Source organism: Natator depressus, chromosome 10 (genome assembly GCF_965152275.1).
Source record: "Natator depressus isolate rNatDep1 chromosome 10, rNatDep2.hap1, whole genome shotgun sequence".
Taxonomy (NCBI): domain Eukaryota; kingdom Metazoa; phylum Chordata; order Testudines; family Cheloniidae; genus Natator; species Natator depressus.
Genome location: NC_134243.1, coordinates 13,847,794 through 13,872,608, shown reverse-complemented (window position 1 = coordinate 13,872,608; position 24,815 = coordinate 13,847,794).

Below are 24,815 nucleotides of genomic sequence, written 5' to 3'. Positions count from 1 at the left end.
ACTTTTTATTAACAAAAAAAAATCACTAACATATTTTCCATTTTTTTGACTGTCTACAGTTGGAACAGGTTTTCCCTTCCCATGTGCCCAGCATGCTCACGCAATAAATATTTCTGTTCTTCAATAAATGTTTCTGTTCTGTATTTGGAGAAAAACAGATGATATAGTCTCATCATATGGTGATAATAACACACTTTCCATTGCACTAGTATCTCTGGAGGATGTTAAACAGAAACTACTAAAGTCAAACGTTTTTAAATCAGCAGGCCTAGATAACTTATACAGAGGAGGACATAGAGGAGCCTATGCAAGAAGTATGGGCTCCACCTAAAACAAAATGGAACCAGGTTGCTGGCATGTAACATTAAAAAGGTCACGGGGGAGTTTTTAAACTAAGGGCTGGGGGAAGCTGACAGGTGCACAGGTTTAGGACAGACACATCCCATAAGGGAGGATTTATTAAAGGGGATTCTCCATATCCTAGTAAGGATAGAAGTTGATAATGTACAAGTAGGAACTGAAGAGAAATAGGAAAACAAAAGGGAGCCCCATGCAATCACATCACATGAAGGCAGACAACTAATATTGACAAATGTTATAAGTGCTTGTATACAAATGCAAGATGTCTAAATACTAAGATGGGTGAACTTGAGTGCCTGGTATTAAATAAGGCTATTGATATAATAGGCATCACAGAAACTTGGTGGGATGACGATGATGGGACATGGTAATGCAAAAAATGTAAAAAATATATAGGAATGACAGAGTAGGTTATTCTGGTGGGGCAGTGTCACTATATGGGAAAGAAAGGATAGAGTCAAATGCAGTAAAAATCTTAAATGAATCAAACAGTCCCATAGAATCTCTATGGATAGAAATTCCAGGCTTGAATAATAAGAGTATAGAAATAGGAAGATTCTACTGACCACCTGATCAGGATGGTGATTGTGATTGTGAAATGCTCACGGAGATTAGAAAGGCTATAAAAACAGAAAACCTAATAATAATGGGGGATATCAACTATCTCCATACTGACTGGGAACATGTCACCTCCGGATGGGATGCAATGCGGAGATAAACTTTCCAGAAACCTTTAATGACTGCTTCTTGGAGCTGCTAGTCCTGGAACCCACAAGGGGAGAGGCAATTCTTGATTTATTCATAAGTGGGCACAGGATCTGGTCCAAGAGATGAATATAGCTGAACCACTCGGTAATAGCTACCATGAGGTAATTAAATTTAACTATCTTTGGGGGGTGAGGGGAGGTTCAGAGAAGAGCCATGAGAATGATTAGAGGATTAGAAAGCATGCCTTGTAGTGACAGACTCAAAGAGCTCAATTTATTTAGCTTAACAAAGGAAGATTAAGGGGTGACTTGATTACATTCTATCAGTATCTACAAGGGAAACAAGTATTTAATAATAGGCTCTTTAATCTTGCAGAGAAAGATATAACAAGATCCAATGGGTAGAATTTGAAGGTGGACAAATTCATCCTGTCAGTGGCGGATTAGCCAATGGGGCCCATGCCCAGGGGCCCCAACCAACTGGGGGCCCTCCAACCTGCTCTGCCTGCCAGGCGCTCCTGCCAGGGAGCTGGGCCAGGGCGTGGGGGCTTCTCCCACCCACCCAGCGCTCCTGTTAGGGAGCTGGATCAGGATGCAGGGGCTTCTCCTGCTCCCCAGCAGGCATGCCGGGTGGGCAGAGCAGGGCAAGCCCCCTGCACTCCAACCCAGCTCCCCGGCAGGAGCACTGGGGGAGGGGGGCAGGGGGCACTGCAGGTGGAAGGGGTGGGGAGGGGCCCCCCCTTGCGCTGGCCCAGGTGCTCCATAAACCCCTAATCTGCCTCTGCATCCTGTAAACAAGGCATAAATGGTTAACAGTGAAAGGAATTAACCCCTGGAAAAATTTACCGAGGGTCCTGGTGGATTCTCCATCTCTATAATTTTTAAATCAAGATTGGATGTTTTTCTAAAGGATCTGCTCTAGGAATTATTTTGTGGGAGTTCTATGGCTTGTGTTATACAGGAGGTCAGACTAGATGATCATAGCAGCCTCTTCTGGCCTTGGAATCTATGATTCTGTGAATTTTCATATCTCTAGGAGCTTCCTTAATGGGTGGTGGAAATAGGGGTGTTGCAGCACCGCTTGGCTTGAAGTGGTTTCCATTATATACAGAGTTTACAGTTTGGTTCAATGGCTCTCAGCACCCACTCTGTACAAATTGTTCCAGCACCTCTGGGGAAGCCTTGATATTTACAAGCTGATCAGCTCTCTGACAATATCTTCATACCTTCTTACATCTGAGTAGTGGTCTGTTACTTTATATTTGTATGAGTCAGAATAGGTGCTCTTGAGAATGAAGATCTCTTCTGCCTACATGTTTTGAAAAGTGGTGTGTAGCTCTGCAGTGCTGTATAAGAAAGAAAGAAAGAAAATCTGCCTTGATCTGTGTTGGGAACATGAATGCCAACAATGCTAAGCTGGAACTTGCTTCCCAGAGCCATTTTATTACTCTGTGCGTGTCACTGCCTGGGTTTTGTTCTTGCTGACAGTACAAAATCCCTCAATCCACGTGTCTAATTTCATTCTGGGTCCAACACACCAAATCAATATTTTCAACATTTTTTCATCAATGTGAATTCTCTCCAATGGCTGGGCTGACAGGATTACTGGGTGAAGAGTGAAAGCACTACGAGAAGTATATTGGGGGATGTCAGGGACAGACAATGTAATTTATTTTCAGGGTGAGATGGACCACTGCTGTGCATGTGCCTAATGAAATGCATGGCTATATGACCTCAAGTGAGACAATGAACTTGACAAGAAGACAGCAATTTTTCAGCTTTGTGACTTCTTTGGGTGCCTTGAACTTTTGGGTTCAAATCAGTGGGTTGAATCCAGCCCTGTGTTGTGCCGATGTTCTAGGGGAAGTCTCCTTTCACTATCTTCCTGAACACAGCACATCTGTGGGGTAGAAGGAGTCGATTTCCTGCCAGCACCCAAGAGGGTATGATCTGCAGACTGGAGGTGCAGCATGCATTAGCCAGAGGCAACAGTAAAGTGCAGCTCATTATCTGTGGCTCCTTGCCCACACCGAACAATCCTGTCTTATGCGACCCCCTACAGGGCCTGCAAGGCTCTGCTTCCCCACGCCCAGTGTAACTGATGTGAGCACAGGAAGGCAAATGAGTAAAGTCATAGAAACTTCCACTATCCCACCAAAAACATGCAACTGTTCAGAATTTAATATACAGCAGCTGTGCCTTAGGTTCTAAAACTGCTTCTAAAGCCTTGAGAGGGCACTAATCATGGCGCTGCAGACACTTTATGATGGCTCCACTGACATAAAATGGCCTCAGAGCACCTGCAGTCCGGTCTAGTGAATTTCCCCTGGGCACAGAACCAGCTACAGCATCTCTGCGGAACCACCTAGTTCAGGGAACAGATCGGAAGTGTTTCATGGGTGGAAAGAAGAAAGATGCGACCGTTTGTCACGGATATTTAGAGACATATCAAAGCGTGCCTGCGAAGTTTGGGGGAAAGGTATGGTACATTGAATACTGTGTTAACATTACAAGCTACCTCTTTAAATGGAAAAGGGTTTCCTGGTCCTACTTGCAGGCTGAGTGGCTCTGAGGGAAGCTGTGTGATCTGGTTCCTCTTTGGGCAGCCTGCAAAGAGCCAGCCTAAAGGTGGGTTGAGTTGTGCCTCTCCGCTTTAGGGAACAGCCTGCTACATCTCTCTCTGTTTATGGTTTGTGTGTTAGGGTTCAAGAGTTTAAAAAATATAGTAGTAGTATGTTGCAACCTGTAAAATCTCAAGGGAAGGAGCCAGAAAGAAATACTCCCAAGTTTTAATCACCTTAAGTGCTGTGTCTTTAAAAGATACGAGAAAAGAGTTCTAAATTCTGTGTTAGAAACCCTGAGAATTCATATAGGCAAGTTATTGAGCAAGAGTGCTGAGCTTTCACTTTCCAGATAGTTTTGCCAAAGTCTTCAGTGAGATCTTTGTTAGGGCATGGGGAATAATATTAGTCACCACTCTATAGGCAAAACCCAAGGAGAAGGCTTTGATTGGCTCTGATATTATAAATTAGATGTAATCAATTATTCTGTCTGGCCAATGGATTATTTAATTAGCTAAATCTGGTTATGCTGGTTTGGGTAAAATTTTTGTGGCTAGATATAACTAAAAAGACAGCCACGTCCCTGGATTTTTGCTTAGGATTTGTAAGGATTGAATATTCTCTGTATTAATTCAATGATCTAACTAAATGGATGATTTGATACTAATTCAATACTTTTGTTAATCCACTGGTTCATTAATTGGATTTTAGCAAACAGCTGCCTTGTATGAATCATTTTTTAGTCTGGTTGTTGTTTAGCCCTACTGATATGCTTTCTTCATTTTATTTTTGCAGTTTTAGTGATTTTAATACACTTTTTAAAAGAATATTATGACTCATTTTTCTTCCAATAAGAAACTTGGATCAGAATCACTGAGAACCTAAGTAAAGTGTCTGGTTTACCTAACAGTCTCTTTAATTTAACCCTTTGCATCTCACAGTGGTCTTGAGTCCTGCCAGTTCCCCTTTACTGCCAGCCCCATAGAGACTATGGGAGCAGGGAATGCAATTTAGGGCCACCTTAGCTCATACCCTGGGGTGAACTGGCCCTCATAGCCCTTAACAGAGAAGATACAAGTAGCCTCCCCCGAGTCCCTGTGTCAGTGCTAGCCCAAGATCACAAAGGAAGTCAGTGTCAGACCCAGGATTAGAATTCAAGGGTTCTTAACTCCCAGCCCTGTGCTCAAACTCACTAGACGGCTTTATTATGAGAGGTTACTGCTCCTTAAGCAATGCTATGAGTAGAATTTCTTAATCTTCTTATAAAGATGTGCAGTTACAAAAGTGTTGCTAGAAGATGAATTAAGGCAGTAATGCATGGAGAAATGATGCTTGGATCCTCAGCTCTTTCTCTGCCATGAAGGAATCTCAAGTTACAAAGGAATGTACAGTATTCGTAAGGGGAGCTGTCAGTTCTACGCAGATTTGCCTCTAGAAACTCCGTGCTTTGGAGGTTTTCTAATATTTATTATTTATATTAGTTGAAGCCTTTCCCAATACTTCCACTGTTGAGAATTTCACTCAATGTACCTCTCAGTGTGGCTTCTGGTTTCTTAAATAACACATAGGACAGGAAAGTTTGACTGGGCTCACTCTTCTGTCTGTTGAAAATGAAATTCCCTTTTCACTAAGCTACGTGGAAATGACTGCAGTCTATACGCAGAAGGAACATTGCAGAACTGCATTCTGGTTTGAGTCACCTCTAGCAACTAGCCCAAACCACAGCTTCTGAAAGTGTCCAACCCAAACCTCTATAAAGTTACTGACTGGTTTGGACAAAAAAGAAAAAAAGCAGCATAAAGCCAATCCCTCTTCTCTTCCCACCCATCACCAAAACCCCTCATTACAAATATCCTAGGCCAGTCATGCTTTCTATCAATCATTCAGCCAGCTCCAGATACTCAGCCACTTCAAAGGAGTGCAGGAGCAGCTCAATGAATGTATGGAGCACTTTGAGTGACTGAGGCGGACAAATTGCAAGTGACTGAGCAGACAGGCTTCATTGGAAGTCTGAAGACAGGGGATGTAAGGAGGCGTGCGATTGCTCCAGACAACTGCTGCTACCTCTTGAGGACCATGACCCAAAGGTTTATAAAGACTCTCTTAAACATGCTTCCCTTCTGAGACACTTGCTTCAGTGACATCCATCGTGCTCTAGAAACTTTTGTGCTTCCCCATTGGGGTCAGTTTTCATCACGGGCCTCCTGAGAAGCTCTGCTTGCTGCTCTCACTCTTGGGTCTTCTTTCTTCTGGGGCTGTTCCTTCTCACTTTCCACACTCCAAAGCAGCCCCTTGAGCCGGGGCAGAACTTTTGTACAGTGAGAGAAGCCAAAAGACAGGTTTATTTTGAATACAGAGGACAAGATACATTTGGAAAGTAGTGGTCCAGGCTAAGAAGTGTCCCAGAAGAATTTAGAGTCAGTGGGAGTCACTGTGGTGATTTTTGCTTCTGGAATCAACATAAGGTTAGATAGCAATCAGAACCTTTTCACGCTTTTCTTAGCATCTAGTTCTTTTGGGATTCATCCACTGCCGTTTCCAGCAGGCTGGGTGATTTTCTACGCAAGTTTAAAATATGTGGGTAAATGGCAAGGTGATTTAAGAACTGTATTTAATTGTCAGTTGTCCTGATAGCGACTTTTAGGTACTAATTCAGTGCCAGGCCATGACTTTATCATCTCACAAAACTTGATCCCACATTCCAAAATCATTTGTGACTATTAGTTAAATTCAATACCGTTGGCAGTTTCTGTTAAGCAGATCTGCAGCAGGCCTGACCTCATAAAAAGAATGAATCACTTGTCCCCTTGGGGCAGGAATGTTTCTTCCAGGAGAGGATTGAAGCTGCTCTCTCATAAAAGCAGTATCAATGGAGCACAGGGAGTTGGAAGCTGCCTGAGCCACACACCTGGCTTGTAGATTGTTTCTAGGCCTGCCAGGCATTTCCCAGTCGAAAATATACATGTTTCATCTACTTGATCTGAACTTTGTCAAAGTGTGGGGGTTTCAGTTGGAGGTTTTGGTTCAACCCAGGACAGAAATAAGGGCCGGTAGCAAAATACAGGATCAAGATTCAAGTCTGATCAATGCCCAAGTCCAGGAGTGTTGAGCTTGTGAGTGTTTGATTTAGGTCCATTGCTAGCATTTCACTAAGGGAAAAAAAACAGGGAAAGTAAAAGGGTAGGAAGGTCAGTGAGAGGATAAAGAAGGAAGCAAGACTGATTCACCAAACGTCTTAAGCATGTGCCCAATTTTAAGCACATGAAGTCAAAGGAACTAGTCACGTGCTTCAAGTTAGGGATGTACTTAATACCATGCTGAATCAGGCCTAAATAAGAACACGCTTTCTAGGTGTACATCCAGAGATGAAGTATCAGAGAGCTCAATATTTTTACATGCCTGATCCCTATCTTACTCCATGATAAGAAGCCTTTAAGCCGTTTTTAGCTGATGAGACGTGAGCAGGTGGTCCAGTTGTGAGCACAATGTGAGAATCCCTTCCCAGATACAAAACCCCACTTAGAGAGACAGTTAAGCAAGGCTGATAGACCTGCAGTAGCCTCCGGCATCACCAGCCCCCAAATCTCTACTTTCAATGCTAACATTAACTCTAATTATGTTAGTCCTAAATCTGCTTCCAGTCTGTTTTCATTACCTTCACTCCAGTTACTTTGCTACCTCTTGCCCCTGCTTGCTAGCTACCCTCCCCCATAGCAGGGTCCCAGAGCCCAGGCTCCTGCCCAAGCCCAGACATCTATAATGGGCCTAAATCATCCCTGGTGCAACTCCATTGGCTTCCATGTAGTTACACCTGGGATGAATCTGGTTAAGTAATATCTATCTATTTCCCAAGGGTGGTGTTTACAAGGCTTAACCAAGGATTGTAAAATGCACTGAGACCTTGAATGGAAGGCGCTATAGAACTGCAAAATAGAATAACAGCCGTTCATTATCCTTAAATTGATTAAAGCATTTACAGGCTTTTTTATAGTACTCAAGACATATATAGGGAAAGATGACATTTTTAGCACACTTTTCCAATGTATTTGTCATAACTGTATCACAACGACTATATTCTTTGGCAAGAGGATAAGATGTTTTTAAAAGGATAATTATTTAACTGTTCTTCACTGAAGAACTCCCCACACCGGGGTTAGGTTATGTGTAGTATTTATTGACAGGGCGTAACTTCATAGGTTTCTGATATTTAATAGAGCATTCAAATCCTTTTTTTGCAGCCATTTGATAAATGTCCAGACACTGCCCATCCTAAACACTTTGGAAGACTATTGCTACCAGTTTTTCTTCCATTGGCATCCTTAAATGGCTCTGAATCTTGGATGTTAGCTTTTAATTTCAGAAGCAAAGGTACCACCAATGACACTAGGTGGAGATGTGGTTGTGAGTGTTTTCTATACATTACAGTCCCTAGGCCATAGTACAGCCGATGGCTGCCGTCACCTCTTAGAATAGAAACTTCCATCAGAAAATCAGACCGGAAAGTAGCTCTTGCAAAAATAGATAAGAAGACAGAGTAACACCTCTCCTTTGCATCCAATTCCTGCAGAGAATAGGGGAGAAATCCTGGTTCCTATTGAAGTTAATGGCAAAACTCCCACTGGTTTAAAAGGGGCAGATTTCACCCTAGATGTTTAGCAAAGAGTAATGCCTGTGGCTTCTGGAGAAGGGTCAGGTTGTAAAATCTCCCATTCTTTGAACACTACATGTCAAGTATCAAAGTGCCAATTATAGCATCCTCAACGGAAGCTGTATCCTGCCCTCCAGGAACAAACCCAGGTCACTCACTACATACCACAGGGGAACAATGATCCCAAGGGTCAGAATGAGGTACAAGGAGTCCATCTGAAGAACTGATTACAGGAGAGTGCTCGGTGGTCACACTCAGGCTACATACACACTATGAGCTGGGGGAGTAATTCTCACCTCCTACAAACATATTCCTGCTCGTTCCCATCTGAGCTAGCAGGCGAAAAATAGTAGGGTTACCACGTAGGCAGTGGCTGCAGCGGCTCAGGGCAGCCACCCCAAGTACAAACCCACCTGAACCCCGTGGGTACATTCTCGAGGAGGCTAGCCCATGTGGCCACTGCCCACGCTACCACTACACTGCTATTTTTGGCTGCTCAGAAGAGAGCTAGTGCAAATATGTCTATGCAAGCTAGGAATGACACCCCTAGCTCATAGCATAGACTTAGTGAGATACTGGCATATCAGTAACCCACTGGCATATAATGGGCAAATACAATGTCATCTATCTTTTGATGCCCGGCAGGTCAGTTGCCCACAAAAATAAATGTCTTCAGAGCAAACACCTATGGTATTTTAGATAGATAGATAGAGCTAATTTTCACCTGAGTTAGTTATCTCTATAGAGTTTGTGTTATTTCCTGTGAAAATAAAAGCACGACCTTGTTAAAATTACAAAATCAAGCCAAAATGATCACTATCCCTCACATTTGTGGGGAGGAAAGGTAACGTTTAGGAGAAGCAAGTATTTTAAAAATGTGAATCCAAGTGCCAAGGCAGCTCCTCTCTTCTTCAGACTTTTTGTGAGCTTCAAACCGACATTCCTCGTTATGCTGTTTGGCCGGTTTGTACTGGGCCTAATTAGCAGCACAAAAGGCATGACTTAGGACCTGATCCTGAGACCTCTTGCAAAGGTGCTGAGCAGCCTCAACTCCACTGATTTTCAGGTGGTTGGCCCCTTCCTCGAGTTGGCGATCCAGGGTAGGGGAGTAGTATTCAGTGTTACTTTTGAGAGAGGATTAATGCTGTAAACAAACAACTAGCACAGAGGAAATATTGGCAGATGATGTAGAATTTCAAGCATCCTTGAAGACATAAGTAAATATGCTTTATATTAGCTAAGATTAGCTATGTGTGTGTTGGTCCTATGGAGCAGTTTTCACTGTTTGCAGTGTTCATATTTCTGTGTAAATGTGTGTCTTACAATTAGTCTGAGGATGTGCTTACAGTTGCTTTTACAAGTTCTCTCTCTTGACAGTTTTACGGATGTTTGCACTAAGTAGCTTTTAGAGGCATACTGGTGAAACTAGGCACCTTGTTTTCCTTTCTAAAGGCCCTTGGTTCTAATACCTACAAAGGCTAATCCATTTGCCTCAACTAATCCAGTCTAAAAGTAGTCCAGTGCACTTGAAAGGATGTCCTGGAAGCAAAACATCTCACCTTGAGAATGGGGGAAAACTTGTTTCAGAGGCTACTTCTCTCTGAAGATGCATCTCCAACTGGCTAATCTATTTAGCAAAATTAATTAGAGGGCCATGGATTGAGTTTCATGGCAGACTAAAGCCCAGCTTTCTAAAAGAAAGGAATTCATTGGTGAACCTTTGATGGTCTAAATGAGGAGAAGTGCATTCATATGTTTTAGGTAACTCCCTCATCATTACCAAGATGAAATAAAAAGGCTTTAAGCTTTCTTTCACCAATCACCCCACAAGTTGGCAATTATATGGGATTACCAGTATCCCATAGACCTGAGTTACCAACAGCTATTTTATTCACCCATGTAAGGTATTTTATGTCAATCACAAAAGAGCACTTCAGGCTATGTTCCATATGGGTTTTGAGGGAGGTTTCTTATTTTTGTTTGTGTTTGTTTGTTTCGTATTTTTGTTTGCAAGAATGAAATGAAAGGTTTCAGTCTTGTTCAGTTCTCATCTAATCAAGTCTAGTCTGAAATTCACAAGCGCTTAAGGGGAGAACATATCTCAATGCTGGAAGGCAGCACTTTTATTTCTAAAAAATGTAAAGCAATATCCTTTTTGGCTTCAGATAAAACAGCAAAAGAAGCATTTTCCATCTCTTAGGGTTTGAATTAATACTCCACTGACTAGCTGGTTTTATGTTTATTGGGGGCATTTTTCTAGAGAGCTGAACAAATTGCCAATAATTTGAGGGTAAGTATTCTGGTCTATTCTGGATCACGGTGAATGAAAAATGTAGGATGAGGAGGTCTATCAACAGAAACTAAAATTCCATCTCTTTTCTGCAAAATTGCGTCCTAAAACCTCTTCAGAGCATACCAGTTCTTCCTATGTGCCATTTTCCATTATAGCTTTCATGCCCTAGTCCAGGGATGGGCAACCTCTGGCACGCGGCCCGTCAGGGCAATCTGCTGGCAGGCCGGGATGGTTTGTTTACCCGCAGCATCTGCAGGTTCGGCCAATCGCAGCTCCCACTGGCCGCAGTTTGCCGTTCCAGGCCAATGGGGGCTGTGGGAAGCGGTGTGGGCCGAGGGATGTGCCCGCTGCCGCTTCCCGCAGCCCCCATTGGCCTGGAACAGGCCACTTGCCAAAGGTTGCCGATCCCTGCCCTAGTCCTAAACGGCTTTGTATTATTCCTGTGTGCTGTTAATCAATTGCCATGTTGGACTCCAGAAGCAGATGCATTTCAGTGATGAGAGTCCTGGATCCTGGAGTCACATGATGACACAGCACAGGAAGAAAATCAGGGGGACCCCATTTTGGGTTACTAAGGGCCCCAGGTTGCCTTAAACTGACCCTGGATGCTATTGTGATGGTTCCCAATATTACCCTAGATTTCTGGGGCACCTCACTACCACTGGCCCTTAGCATGACTTGTCTGTGCCTGCCAGGATCAGCTCCCCAGCCACAAGCAACACAAGCAACTCCAGGCCTACGTGAGCTCTGCTCTCTCTCTCCAGGTCAGCAAGCCCTCCGAATGTCTGTCTGGAGTGACCAGCCCGTTTCCTTGGGCACTCACAGAATTCACAGATCTACTATTCCCAAAGGAATAGTACCAAACCATCCTATCAGTTACACCTCAGGATTGCCTCTCTGTTCAACTTACAGCACTTGGATATGTTTATGGTGAAAACAAGCCTAAGCTAATTTGACAAAGAATGGAGATTCGAGAAGAAGCAAGTAGAATTAATGGAAACAAAGTGCTACATATAAAATAAAATCATAACATGCTTTCTAGAGCGTAAACTTATCTAACAAGGCAGTCTCCTAAATCATAAAGGTTAGCTCACCCAAAGTATCTCTCCCAGCATTAAACAGCCAGACTGGCTGTGATCATCAATTCATAAGACAAGCCAGCTGGCAGCTTGTCCTCTAGGTGAAGGACACCTGGGTGTACCTCTGCACCCCCAGATATAGTTCCAACAAGCCATTGTCTTCACTTGTAAACAGGATAACCCCTGCTGCTTGTTTTTTCTTGAGAGAATCTCCCTTAGAGACTTCACAATCTCTTGATTTGCATGATGATCAGTCTGTAAATGTGTATCCATGGTGAAGTATACAATACTTATTTTACATATAACAGACATATAGATAACTAACCCCAGGTCACAGACCTTACAGCATAATTTTCAATATTTATGCATCGCTCCTTACATATTATCCGTATGTACATTTTGGGATTATTATGATGATCATTGTGACATAGGCTTTCAGTAGAGACCTTACATGACACCACTTGGTGCCAACTGGCAGAGGGCACAGAAGTGCATGGCATTACAGAGATCTGTAAAACTTCACAAATATATTATTTTAACATACTATATGTATATATTATATTTATATTTAATCCAGAGTGTGGACCCAGGTCTTTTTTCTGGCAAAACATCAAAACCGTGAACTGAATACAGAATTATTAATTTCCTCATTGGCTTTTCTATGGTGCTCTCACTACAGTGTCTGAGTACTTCACAAACATTCATAGATTCATAGATATTAAGATCAGAAGGGACCTTACGATCATCTAGTCTGACCTCCTGCACAATGCAGGCCACAGAATCTCACCCATCCACTCCTGCAATAAACCTCTCACCTATTGTCTCAGCTATTGAAGTCCTCAAATCATGGTTTAAAGACATCAAGGTGCAGAGAATCCTCCAGCAAGTGACCCATGCCCCATGCTACAGAGGAAGGCGAAAAACCCCCAGGGCCTCTTCCAATCTGCCCTGGAGGAAAATTCCTTACCGACCCCAAATATAGCCATCAGCTGAACCCTGATCATGTGGACAAGATTCACCAGCCAGATACCCAGGAAAGAATTCTCTAGAGTAATTCGGATCCCACCCCATCTAACATCCCATCACAGGTCATTGGGCCTATTTACCATGAATAGTTAAAGATCAATTAATTGCCAAAATCATGTTATCCCATCATACCATCTCCTCCATAAACTTATCGAGTTTAATCTTGAAGCCAGATAGGTCTTTTGCCCCCCCTGCTTCCCTTGGAAGGCTATTCCAGAAATTCACATTAATGAATTGATCTTCACAACACCCCTGTGAGATAAGGTGATATTATTCCCATATAGGGAAATGAGTCACAGAGAGATTACGGCCAAAATTGTCCACTAATTCTGAGTGCCCAATATGAGATGCCTAGAGCCTGATGGACAGTGTCTAGCAATATTATAGCACTCCATAGGTTCAAAGCACAGCTCCCATTGATGTCATTTGCAGCTGGGAATGCTCAGCACGTCTGCAAATCAGGATCCAAGTGTTTGCAATTGGGCACCCAGAAAACGAGGAACACACCATTAGCGATTATCTGTCAAATGGTTGGCTTAAGTGACTTGCCTAGCATCAGCCAGGAATTCTGTGGCAGAGACAGATTATCCAGTTCCCTAGGGCAGCATTCTGCCGCCTTAACCACAAGATCACGCACTCCAACGGTTCCCAAATGTCATTGATTCATGTGCCACCTTCTTTTAAAAAATGGTTCTGAAGTAAATGCCTGGAACATCAAGCTCACATACCACCAGCAGGGGTAGCAGTCCCCATTATGGCCTACACCGCATTTCCATAAAAGACAAACTGAAGTACAAATAGGCAAGACAAGCATCTGAAAGTTAGACTTCTTTCCCATTCCAAAAAGGCAAAACAGACCAGCCGCTAACATGTTGTAAAAGAAAAGTTCCTTTCAGATTTGAGGACAAAGCCTGATCTCACTAAACTCCTATTAACTTCACTGGGGGAAGGGCCATTACAGAGTCAGGTTATAAACAGCTGAAAATCAGGGAGATGCTGACAAAAGTTTCCTGTGAAAGAGCAATTGCAGCATCACCTGAATTTAGAGACTCCAGCTTCTTTTGATTTCAACAACAATTCATTAAAAATAAACAGGAAAAACAAATAATTAACCAAGTCAGATGTCAGATGGGCTGGAGGGTAGGAATCTATTTCTAAGTATGTTGTTGCCATCACGTAGGTCAACATTATGGTGCAAACATTTGTAGGATGTAGGGAATCATAATCTCTTTAATAAAAAAAAAACACTGTTAAAACACAGCAAGTGTCCTTTTCAGAGAAAACCTCCCGCTTTGTGTCTACCTCAACCACAGGAGCTTTTAATTTGACAATATGCACAGCTTCATGCCCAACCCATCTGAAACTGAAAAATTCCAATTCCAAAATGAAAGCTGTATCAAATTGCCCTTGTTCACAGCATGTCCTCCGCCAGCAAGAGAGGCAAAATTAGGAGTTCAAAGTCAGATCTAGGCTACAAACTTCAACACTCCTGAAATGGCTTAATTTTTTTAAAGGTATACAGTCAAACCCGTTTCAGCTAATGCACTTATAACTGTGAAAAAGAAATTCCAGAGGCTGGTCTTTCTCACCTCTTTCTTCTCAGTTATCTTCTTTGGATGCCAACGGACACACGTTTGTGCTTGTATTTATCATTCATTCATACGCAAGGGTACAGCAATGATTAACAGAACATTTCATGCTCATCGTGCCCTCTAGCCTCTCTATAAGGCCATCTGTCCCTCTAAATAGTTGCCAGTGATCTGTGGTTTATCACAGAGCTGTTTTGGATCATATCTGTCATACACAGATCTCAAATGTTAGATAGAAGGTAATGAAAATGAGATCTCAATATATGGCTACCGGGCAGACAAATTGCTTAAGTCTAACAATGCCACATGGAAAAGTGTAGCTTGGTACAGTATAAACAACTGTGATCTGCTCCATTTAGCGATGCACAATGCCTGCATTGTATGCCCCAAAACAACAACTGGAAGTATCATTTCTGGATTTTTAAACAAGCCTGTTGCCAAAGCTGAATGGGAAAACCTGGGGAAAAAAGGGAACATGTTTTAATGTGTTCAGTGAGAGCACTCCAGCAGGGTTATGGCTAACAAGGTTTTAGGATTTGGAAATCAGATGGTGTGCCCCTGAAATTCTCATCTTGTGTCATTTTGGAAAGAGTGGAAGGGAGGGGGATTCACACGCAAGCTATATACAGAGACAACTCTCACACCACTGGAGCATATGTTTAGATTAAATTTTACTTTTCTTTCCCCATTTATATTGTTGTAAGATTTCAGGCAGAGGAAATAGGTACATCAGGTACAGTAGAAAGTTCAATTCATTAATCTAAACCCCCCTCATTTTCCTTCTCACAAAATTCTGGAGGATAGCTGAGGGTGTATAAAAAGAATTGATGTTCACAATGGTAGGACTCCCGAACAGGAAGGACTGGGAAAAAATGTCTATTCTACTTTTGAGATTGGATGCCCGCAGTACACCACATGGAACATCACTCAGTGCACAGGGACAGAGTTGTATCCTACCTCCTGTGTGACAAGTATATGAGGCCACTAAGGGGGTTAATAAGGAGAAATATGCCACGGTGTGTTCAGTTAGCCAGTGATATCCAGCTTTCCAGCTGCATCTCCACTTGGAACTGAGCCATTAATAACTGAATCACCAGTGTAAGTACTCAGGGTGTAATATGTTCACACTACCCATGCTGTTCTCGCTGGCATTTTATCTCACATCCATATTTGTACTGTACTACAACACAATTGTCATTGCACTTCGCTCCGAATAACTACTCCAGAGTTCTCCACACAGCTTCTCTGAAGCAGTGACTTGTGCTAGATATTGAAAGGCCTTTTGGGAAGTGAAAGAAATTATGGGAGAAGAGACCAAATTCCTATAAGACCCAGTGAATCAGTACCATTTCCAACAGCTTTTGGCAAAATGGTCAACATTATTATTCCTCTCCTGGAAGAAAGGTTTCTGCTGGAAAAGTAGTCACAAGGTATCCAAGGCAAGGGCAGCAGGGTGGTAAAGGTGCTTTGGTAACACTTGTAGAGACCCAGAAACCAAGACAAACAGTTCCAACAGTATGTTCTACACTCTAGGGCCCAGCACTGGGAATGCCAGCCTCTGGTTCCCCAACATTTCGCACAAAGAGTTTTATTTCTTAGAAATCTTAGTGATGTAGGGCTGGAAGGGACCTCAAGTCCCTTCCCCTGCATTAGTCAATAGTAACTGATTGAAAATAAGAGGGTACATGATAAATATATAAAATTAAGGATGGTCTACAGAACTTAGATTAGAAGCTTCTGTTCTTGCTGGCTCATAATACAAAAACAAGGGGACAATCAATGAACTTAAAGGTGGCAAATTCAAAAACAAAAGGAAATGCTTTTTTCACACAGCCTATTATTAGACTGTGGGATTCACTGATACAGGAAGTTGCTGAGGCCGAGTACTTAGCAAGAGTCTAAAAGGGACACTTATATCGATAACAAGACTATCCAGAATTATAATAGTTAACATTAACAAAACATTTAGATGGGATATTAAACTTCATGCTTCAGGGCTGAAGTGAATCTCTATTAGAGATCAGGATGAGATGTAATGGCTGGGGGGTGGGGGAATTATTCCACATCTGCCTCCTACAGATGTCTTAAACCTTCCTCTAAAGCCACTGTCAAAGACAGGATACTAGACTAGATGGACCTTAGGATGAGGAAGGTGGTCTGTGAGGTGTCTGGTCCCAGACCAATGAGGGACTTGAAAGTTAGGATCAGGATCATAAGAACATAACAACGGCCATACTGGGTCAGACCAATGGTGCACCTAAGCCAGTATCCTGTCTTCTGACAGTGGGCAGTGGATCATTAGAGGGAGCTGGAATCAAACAGAGTGGAGGGTGCGGAGTACTGGTGTGCTGTGCTCTTTCATTGTTCCAGGAGGATGCCATTTTTGTTATACTTAAAGAAAATGGAATGCTGTTTGGTAAAGTGGAGAGCTCTGAAACTACAGCTGGGAAAGGGTGGAAATTGTCAAGGAGCTGAAAATTTTTACTCCACAAGAGTCAGAAGATGAGCAGCTCTTTAAAAGTAAATTGTAGGGCAAGACTATTGATTTGGACCCTTTCTACCTTTTTTGACTAGAGTGACAGTCTACTACAACCATATTAACTTATCTCATCTACATCCATTGCCTTCCTTCTTTAATTTGCACACATTTCATGTTACACATTTAATGTATCCAACCTACACTCAGAAGCCTGAACATATTCCTGTGAGGAAGAAATAAACATGGACCTCTCTGAATTATGGACCCATGTCTGTTACTTCATGCTAGTGACTGTTGCCACCTGGGTTCCATAATATCTTTGTCGAGCTTACTAACTGCAGGCAGGTGAAGGCTGCCAACTGAATGCCATCTCAGAGGGCATATCAGCCGAGTACATTCATCCAGACCTGGCAGGAGACTATTAGGGGGAAGTTACAGTCCTTGACTTCAGGGAGATAGTGATCAATCTGTAGATGTGAGGTGTTGTCTGTTAGGATTTGAATCGGTTCTGGAGTTCTATAAACTAATGCTGATATTGCCAGAGTTCATTGTAGAATATAAGTCATGTGGCCCACCATTCCCCTCCCATTAGATATAAATCACGGAACAAGTTCCTGCAGGGAAATGTGAACAAAAGCAGGTTTGACTGTGGTTATCAACAACTGTTTGACCCTGGGAGGGAGTGTCACATCTTCAACACACCTTTTACTTTTGTAAAATCTGGAAAGCAGCACAGGTCTGTCTATCAACAGATCTGTTCCCTGCTGATAGATTAGATATTGAAGACTTCCACAGAGCAAACATTAACAAAAGCTAAGTTCAAATGACAAAAAGGAAATGGACCCATCTATTATCAGGGTATCTGAAAGTTCAGCCACCGTGTCTTCAAACCAATGGGAGAGTAAGGGCGACCATACAGCAATGGTTGCAAAATTCAGATTAAATAAGGCAGATGAGGCTTGGTTTGTTTTGGGTCCCACAACATTACAGTAATTAGAGGAAGTTCTATGGTGGATTACTGGGTATTTTTTATAAAGTATCTTTGATTATTTTACTCCTGATTAGAGCTAGGTGGAGAATGGAAATTCTGTTTCATAGAGGATTTTGAAATTTTGTTTTTGTTCCAATTTGAAATGAAACTCCAAAATCTCTAAATTGTCCATGCATGAAAATTCTGAGGGAAAACACCATTTCAAAAAGATCTTAAAATATTTTGTTTCAATTTTGACTTTTTAAACTGTTGTATTATAATATATAATATAACATTTTTTTAAAAAACTGAAATGAAAGGTTATTTTGAAAGGAAAAAACAAAATGTTTCATTCCAAAAATGGGGACAAATTAGGACATTTTGACATTCTCAGAACATTTTTTTTTTCTGCAAAATGATATTTTGGCAATATCAACACAATTTTATGCAGCTTTTTGATTTCAATAGAACTGCATTTTCTGATGGAAAATTGTTCCATCAAAGTTCTTCCATGAAGCTCTACCCCCAGAACAGCTCTACTCTTCAGTCAAACAGGATTATGGCAAGGAAATCTTTGAGGTGAGAGACTATTATGCATAATTGAAAAAGCTAATTCAGGATCAAATTCTGATCCACGCACAAAGCTTGGGTAAATATGCTGAACACGCCTCGGCTGAAAATCAGGCCACTTCAAGGTGTTTCAAGTTGGCCACCAAAAAGTAGAGCATCAATAGGCACTTTTCAAAATCTTGGTCTATATATGTATGTGTGTGACATACACATACTCTGTTACTATTCCTGGTATTCCTTGAGGGAAATTCTTCAGGTGATCGTTTTAGGAATATATATGTTTTAATGCAACGGTAAATACACGTATGTTTTTCATATATTTGTACTGGCTTCTGTTTCTTTAATGTTATTTTTAAAAACAGCATTTTGTTTACATTGTGGGAGAGACTTTTAGAATCCTATGACGAGATTTGTCAACAAAACTTTGATGCCAATGAACAGTATAATATTGGATATGCCAAGAAAATCAGCATATAGTTTGCCTATCTCTAAAAAGTTCTCCATAGGATTATTATGGAATGTTGAAGTAACTCTCCGTTTATGAGATCATGGCAATTTGTGGATTACCCAGGTGCCCCAAGCAGTGAAGGGGTTAAGGAAGTGGCTATGAAGCTAAAATTGCAATTTCTTGAGTATGATTAATTATCTCCACTCAGACAACTTTTATTCTTAGGAAGATGGTAAATAGAAAGATGTCTGTGTGTTACCGAATTTCTGAAACCCATAATGCCCGAAGATTGCCTAAGATTGTTTTTCTGATAACATCTTGCCACAAACTAAAACAACATGATACGTATCAAAATATTGCAAGAGATAACTGTTTTGGGTAAGCAAAAAGCCAGTCCTAAGAGATGTGAAACACAACAAGCTGCTGTGATTCAAGCTGTTCCTATAAACAAAATGCAATGGAAAGAGGTTGCCTAATTAACCTTCTGCCCTGAATAGACAGCATTTAATGTACCATCTATTTAAGATAAAATCGCTGTCAAAACTGGAGATTTTCATTTTATTTTTCATTTATGTTCATAGCAAAATAAAGTCCTGTCTGCATTATTTCCCTACACACTGAAATTGACAGTTCTATGTGTTTTCTGCGACCCATTCTGCTATATTATGAATGGACCAGCTCTGTTTAAGAGATGTGGGATGCAGCTGACGAACATTCAGCATCACTCATGATGTAGGAGTGCAAAGGTGACTTTAAACCAACTCTGTGCTCCTCCTTTCTGGGGCTGTCTAGGTCCAGTCAGATCACAGACATAAATAGAACAGCCTTCGGGAGTTGGGTCTGACCCGCAAAAAAGGATAGGTTTGATCCACTCTTTTTAAATTAACCAAATTCAAGTTACGAAATGATTCGTGATATTATTATTTATATTATGGTAACACCTGGAGGCACCTGTTGTGCTAGGAAATGTACAAACTCATAATAAGAGGCAGTGCCTGCCCAGAATAGTTTACAATCTAAATAGAGCAGACAGACAAGGGGAGGGGAAACACAAACAAATTGAGGAGAAATGAGTTGCTCATGGTCACACACCAGGTCAGTGACTGAGCCAAGACTTGAACCCCCAGCTCCTAAATGGTAGGCTAAGACCCTTTGTACCACACTAAACTGCCAGTCAACATGGGCTTCCTTGTTTGTGATCTATGTCATTGCTTGAGTATGCATCTGAAGAGCTCTATTCTAGAGAATGGCAAGGTTCTGAACCTTCAGGATAGCAGTTCCTTGGGTGCAGGAAAAGGAAAAGAAAAGCTTCTAGGCTGATTATTAAACGAGTTGACGAGTTATGTAATTGTTACTCTTTTTTCTCCTCCCTCCCCAGCCTATCCAACATATGTTATAATAAATATTTCTGTTTCATGTATATAATTTGGAGAATAAATATTTATCCTTCTGAAGGTTCAGAGCCCAGCAGCACTGGATAATTAAAGTTCTTAATGTATTTACTGGCAGTGTAAGCCTAACCCATTGCTACCACATGTCTACTTCATCCTTGACATGGAGAGACCACCCTCTCCTATTCATCCTCCATTCTGGCCATCATGTGAGTGGAGAATGCCAATCACACCAAACTATGCTGGACTTGTGGTAGGGTTTGTGTTGTGGTGACAGCTATCCTCTGGAAGCAAGTAAAAGGCTTCTCTATAGGTGGTCTTCCAAAAAAAAGGTGGATTTTGTGGTAGGTGAAGGTATGTTTAGCATCCTCTGTGCCCAAATGACAGAAATATGTTTAAACTTGTTTTTAAAAATGGTGCAAGGGACAAGCAGCAGATAATACTAATGTGAGAACAAAAGAGAAATAATTACCCACTAGAATGTCTTCTCTCCATCAAAAATTATGATGAGACCAGGTAATATTTCAGGATCTGCAGAAATGCAAAATATCCGACCATACCCTAAGCTGGTATAAATCAGTGTAGTTAATGGAACTATGCTGATTTATACCAGCTGAGGGTCTGGGCCATTATTTACTGAGTATTGGTCATGCTTGGTGCTATACCAACATAACAGAAAACTAGGGCCTTGCCCCTAAGGAATTTACAGTCTTAAAGGTTCTTAAATAAGTGTAAAGGTTCCTATGAAAAAATATTTTTCTGCTTGTAAAGAAGCTTGATATGTGTCTCTGAAATTCTGGTTAGCTTAAAACTGAAGCTGGAATTTAATCCAACAATAATAAATTGTCCTGTGAGAATTTCCTAGGAGAATTTTAGTCGAATCCAGATTATACACTCTTGCAACTGTATGTTCTTTCTTGAAAGTGAGCATTGTAAACTACTGGGCTTGATTTTCAATCTACAACACCTGCTAAGTCAATGGGATGTGCTCTGCTCTTCTGAAAATCAGGCTTATGGTAAATTAAAAATCATCTGTTATCCTGTACCAAATATCAAAGTAGCAATAATTATAATAAATTTTATTATTAAAAATAAATTTCACTTTTTATCCAGAGATCCCTTTACAATGTGGGTAAATATTATTACCCCCATTTTACAGATGGAAAAACTGAGGCACAAGGCGGTGAAATGACTTGACCTACAATGAAACATGCAATCCATTTATTTATATACAGCAATCCATTTATTTATATACAGATACAGTAATCGCTGTCCTAAGAAATAGCTGACCATGTGATAGAAGTAGCATTTAACTAAAAGCAAACACAACTGTAATGGAAACCTTTGTGTTATTTTAAAGTAGGGCCTCTTGTATTTCACTATTCAATGACTATGGAATTTGCTTCAGAATCCACTGCCTGTTGTAGAATTTTGGTCTACTCTGTTCTATATAGGATCCTCTATCAAGCTCCATATAGGCAGTAGTACATCTGAGCACCTTCCAATAGTGCACTAAGCACTGCAACTAACATCCGTCACATGTGGTTTTTTCTCTCATCTTCTCCTCGGGGGAAGAGTGTGCAAGGAGTGTTTGTTTACGTAGGGGTTTTTGATTTTGGAGTGCGTTTGTTGTTTGGGTTGGGACTGGGGTTTTTTAATATATATATATATATATATATATATATATATATATATATATTGCTATATAATATATTGCTATGCGGTTGTAGTTGAGAAGGCAGAATGAAGAAGGTAGCCTTACACTTGGAGTGGAAGATGGTGAGATTTACGATGGCCCTTAGCGCCTGGGGGCATTCATTCCACAGCCTCAGGCTGGCCCACGAGAAAGCTCTGTCTCCTGCACAGACAAGATTTATCTTTATGGTAGAAAGTTTCATTGTGCCATAGAAGCAGAGCAGTCAACCATGGTCTGCATCTCGGAGCTTTAGGCAATTGTTTTGATATCCTTGGTCCAGGTCTAGAATCTAAACTTCAAGTTTGAAAAAAATGGTTTTTTTTCAACCTTAAGGCTGTGAAGAAGAGGTTGCAGATGTGAAACTAATGTAAAACAATGCAGTGCTATCTGCCTGAGTCTTCAACCAGATCGTCTGAGACTCTGAGAGTGGTCAACTGCCCCCTTCATGTCTGTGGGGCGTTAACTCTGAAATCTACTTGGAAGCTAGCTTTAGAGTAGCTACTTAAGAAGAACTGACTATTTGAGGTAGCCAGAGCACAGTCTAAACACAACAAAATCACAGGCCCTCAGCCTATTTCAATATGGTATTAACACAAGCCTACATTAAAAGCATGTTAAGGTTCCAAAGCAAGCATCCAAAAGCTAGGAAACGTCAGGATTAAGGTTGCCCATGCCAACCAAGACACAGGTGGCGATATAGCAGTCAGTGACTCTCAGGCCAGGTCTACACTACCCGCCAGATCGGCGGGTAGTGATCGATCTATCGGGGATCGATTTATCGTGTCTAGTGTAGACGCGATAAATCGATCTCTCTGCCGTCAACTCCGGAACTCCACCATGGCGAGAGGCGGAAGCGGAGTCGATTGGGAAGTGGCCACCATCGATCCCATGCCGCGAGGACGCGAAGTAAGTGATTCTAAGTCGATCTAAGATACGTCGACTTCAGCTACGCTATTCTCGTAGCTGAAGTTGCGTATCTTAGATCGATCCCTCTCCCCCCAGTGTAGATCAGGCCTCAGTCCTTTTTATTATCAGGAATAAACAATATTACCTTAATTCACTGGGAATACCTCTTGGAGTCAAACTTCACACAGTAAGAGGGACAGTGTCGGGGAAAGGATCATGAGGGCAACTAACAAGATTTTGCATGTACCCACGCTAGTGATGGCTCAGATTCTATACCCATTTAAGCACAGCTGCAGTAGAGCTGGTTGGAACTTGGAATTTGGTTGAAACTTGGAATTGTCTGTGGAAAATTCCAACATTTCAAAATTTGTTTTCATTACAGATCAGAACAGAAAGTCAGATTTTCAAAATTTGCCATAAAAAAAGAACAATTCTGAAATATTTCATATGGGAAAGACATCAAAACAACCTCAGTGAAACATTTCATTTCAATATGGTTGGAACATACTTTTGTTTACTAATATCATATCCTAGAGAAATTGAAATGATACTGTTGAAACAAAATGTTCTGACCTTATCAAAATGGTTTGCTCATATTGAAATCAAGAGTTTTGACGCTTTGCCATTGAACATTTCAACATAATCAACACGTTCCCATGAAATGCTTTGATTTAGTTGAATCAGCATTTTCTGTTGGCAAATTGTTCTGTTGGAAAATTTTCAATCATCTATAGTATGTAGTGTTACTCACTTAAGTATTACCAATGAATTCTATGGAACTACTCATATGAGTAAAATTTTGCAAGTGTTTAACTGTTTGCAGGTTTAGGGCCTATGGGCACAATAGTAGAGTTCCAAGGCATTTAATATTTTTTCTAAATATATATAGACAAACTACTATCAGCAATCTCCCCTGGACCTCTGCCTAATCGTGCTATAGGGAGTTTATCTGAGTAAGGAAGGGCTTCAGTATTTGGTCCGTTTATTGTGTTTCTTTTCAAGGTATTTGCACAGGAAGGTACCTGAGCTGTTCAGAAGATAATATCCCATTCAAATTTGGCTTGGTTAGCAAGTCTCCTAAGGGCACCCATTTGCAGATCATCTGTATCAAACTGTGAAACAGATGTAAACAACTACTTAGCTGCTCTGTGGCGCACTACACTGGGAAGTGCTGAAAAGTGAAAATTTTCACACAGAGAACTGATGCGAAGGGCCCTTTTTCTCCATTTTTATTGTTCAGCACACTCCACTTCTTTTGCCCTGTGCAGATTTATGAAATTTCCATAAGTAGAAAGCAACTTTCCTATGTCAGTCTGGCTATTTATGTTAAACTGGAAGGTAAGGGTGCTCATGTGGTTAAAGGAAGAGGAGAGAGAATTTCCTAGAATTTCATTGCCTTTTACACAGGATTTTGCCCCTTTTGACCACAATCCCCACTGTTGTTTTGTGAATTTCATAAACATTTTCCCTTTCATCATAGAAGTCTCATATTTTTTCCCTTTTCGCCTCTGGGGTCAAGGTTGGCTCTTCCACCAAAGATTCAGCAAAAGGACAAGCATTAGGATCACAGGGACTTAGCCACAGTTACTTTTATTCCCATCAGTCTCCCCATATGACTTCTGCTTTCTGATTCACCTGTCCAAGTTTATTAACTAAAATAACCCCATCCTGTATCACAGTAGCCAGCTGATACGAGTAGAGACGATACAGCTCGTAAATAAAACTTGGAAAAGAAGGGTCTGCAGTTTGGATTGCACTCCATAAGGAAAGGAATACTTGTGGCACCTTAGAGACTAACAAATTTATTAGTACTCCTTTTCTTTTTACGGATACAGACTAACACAGCTGCTACTCTGAACCTCCATAAGGAGTAAATCATGCAACTCCCATTAACCAAAAAAAAAAAAAGAAAAAGAAGAAGCTTCCCATGTGATCTCCTTATCCCTTCCACAATTAAAATCCATCCTTAAGTTAGACAACCATGCCGCTTAACATGACATCATTTAGCACTTCACTACACTACAGCTATTTGCAGCTGTTAGACTGAAATGCCCTTTCATCTGTGCAATTTCATTCAATTGCCTAGCGCTGT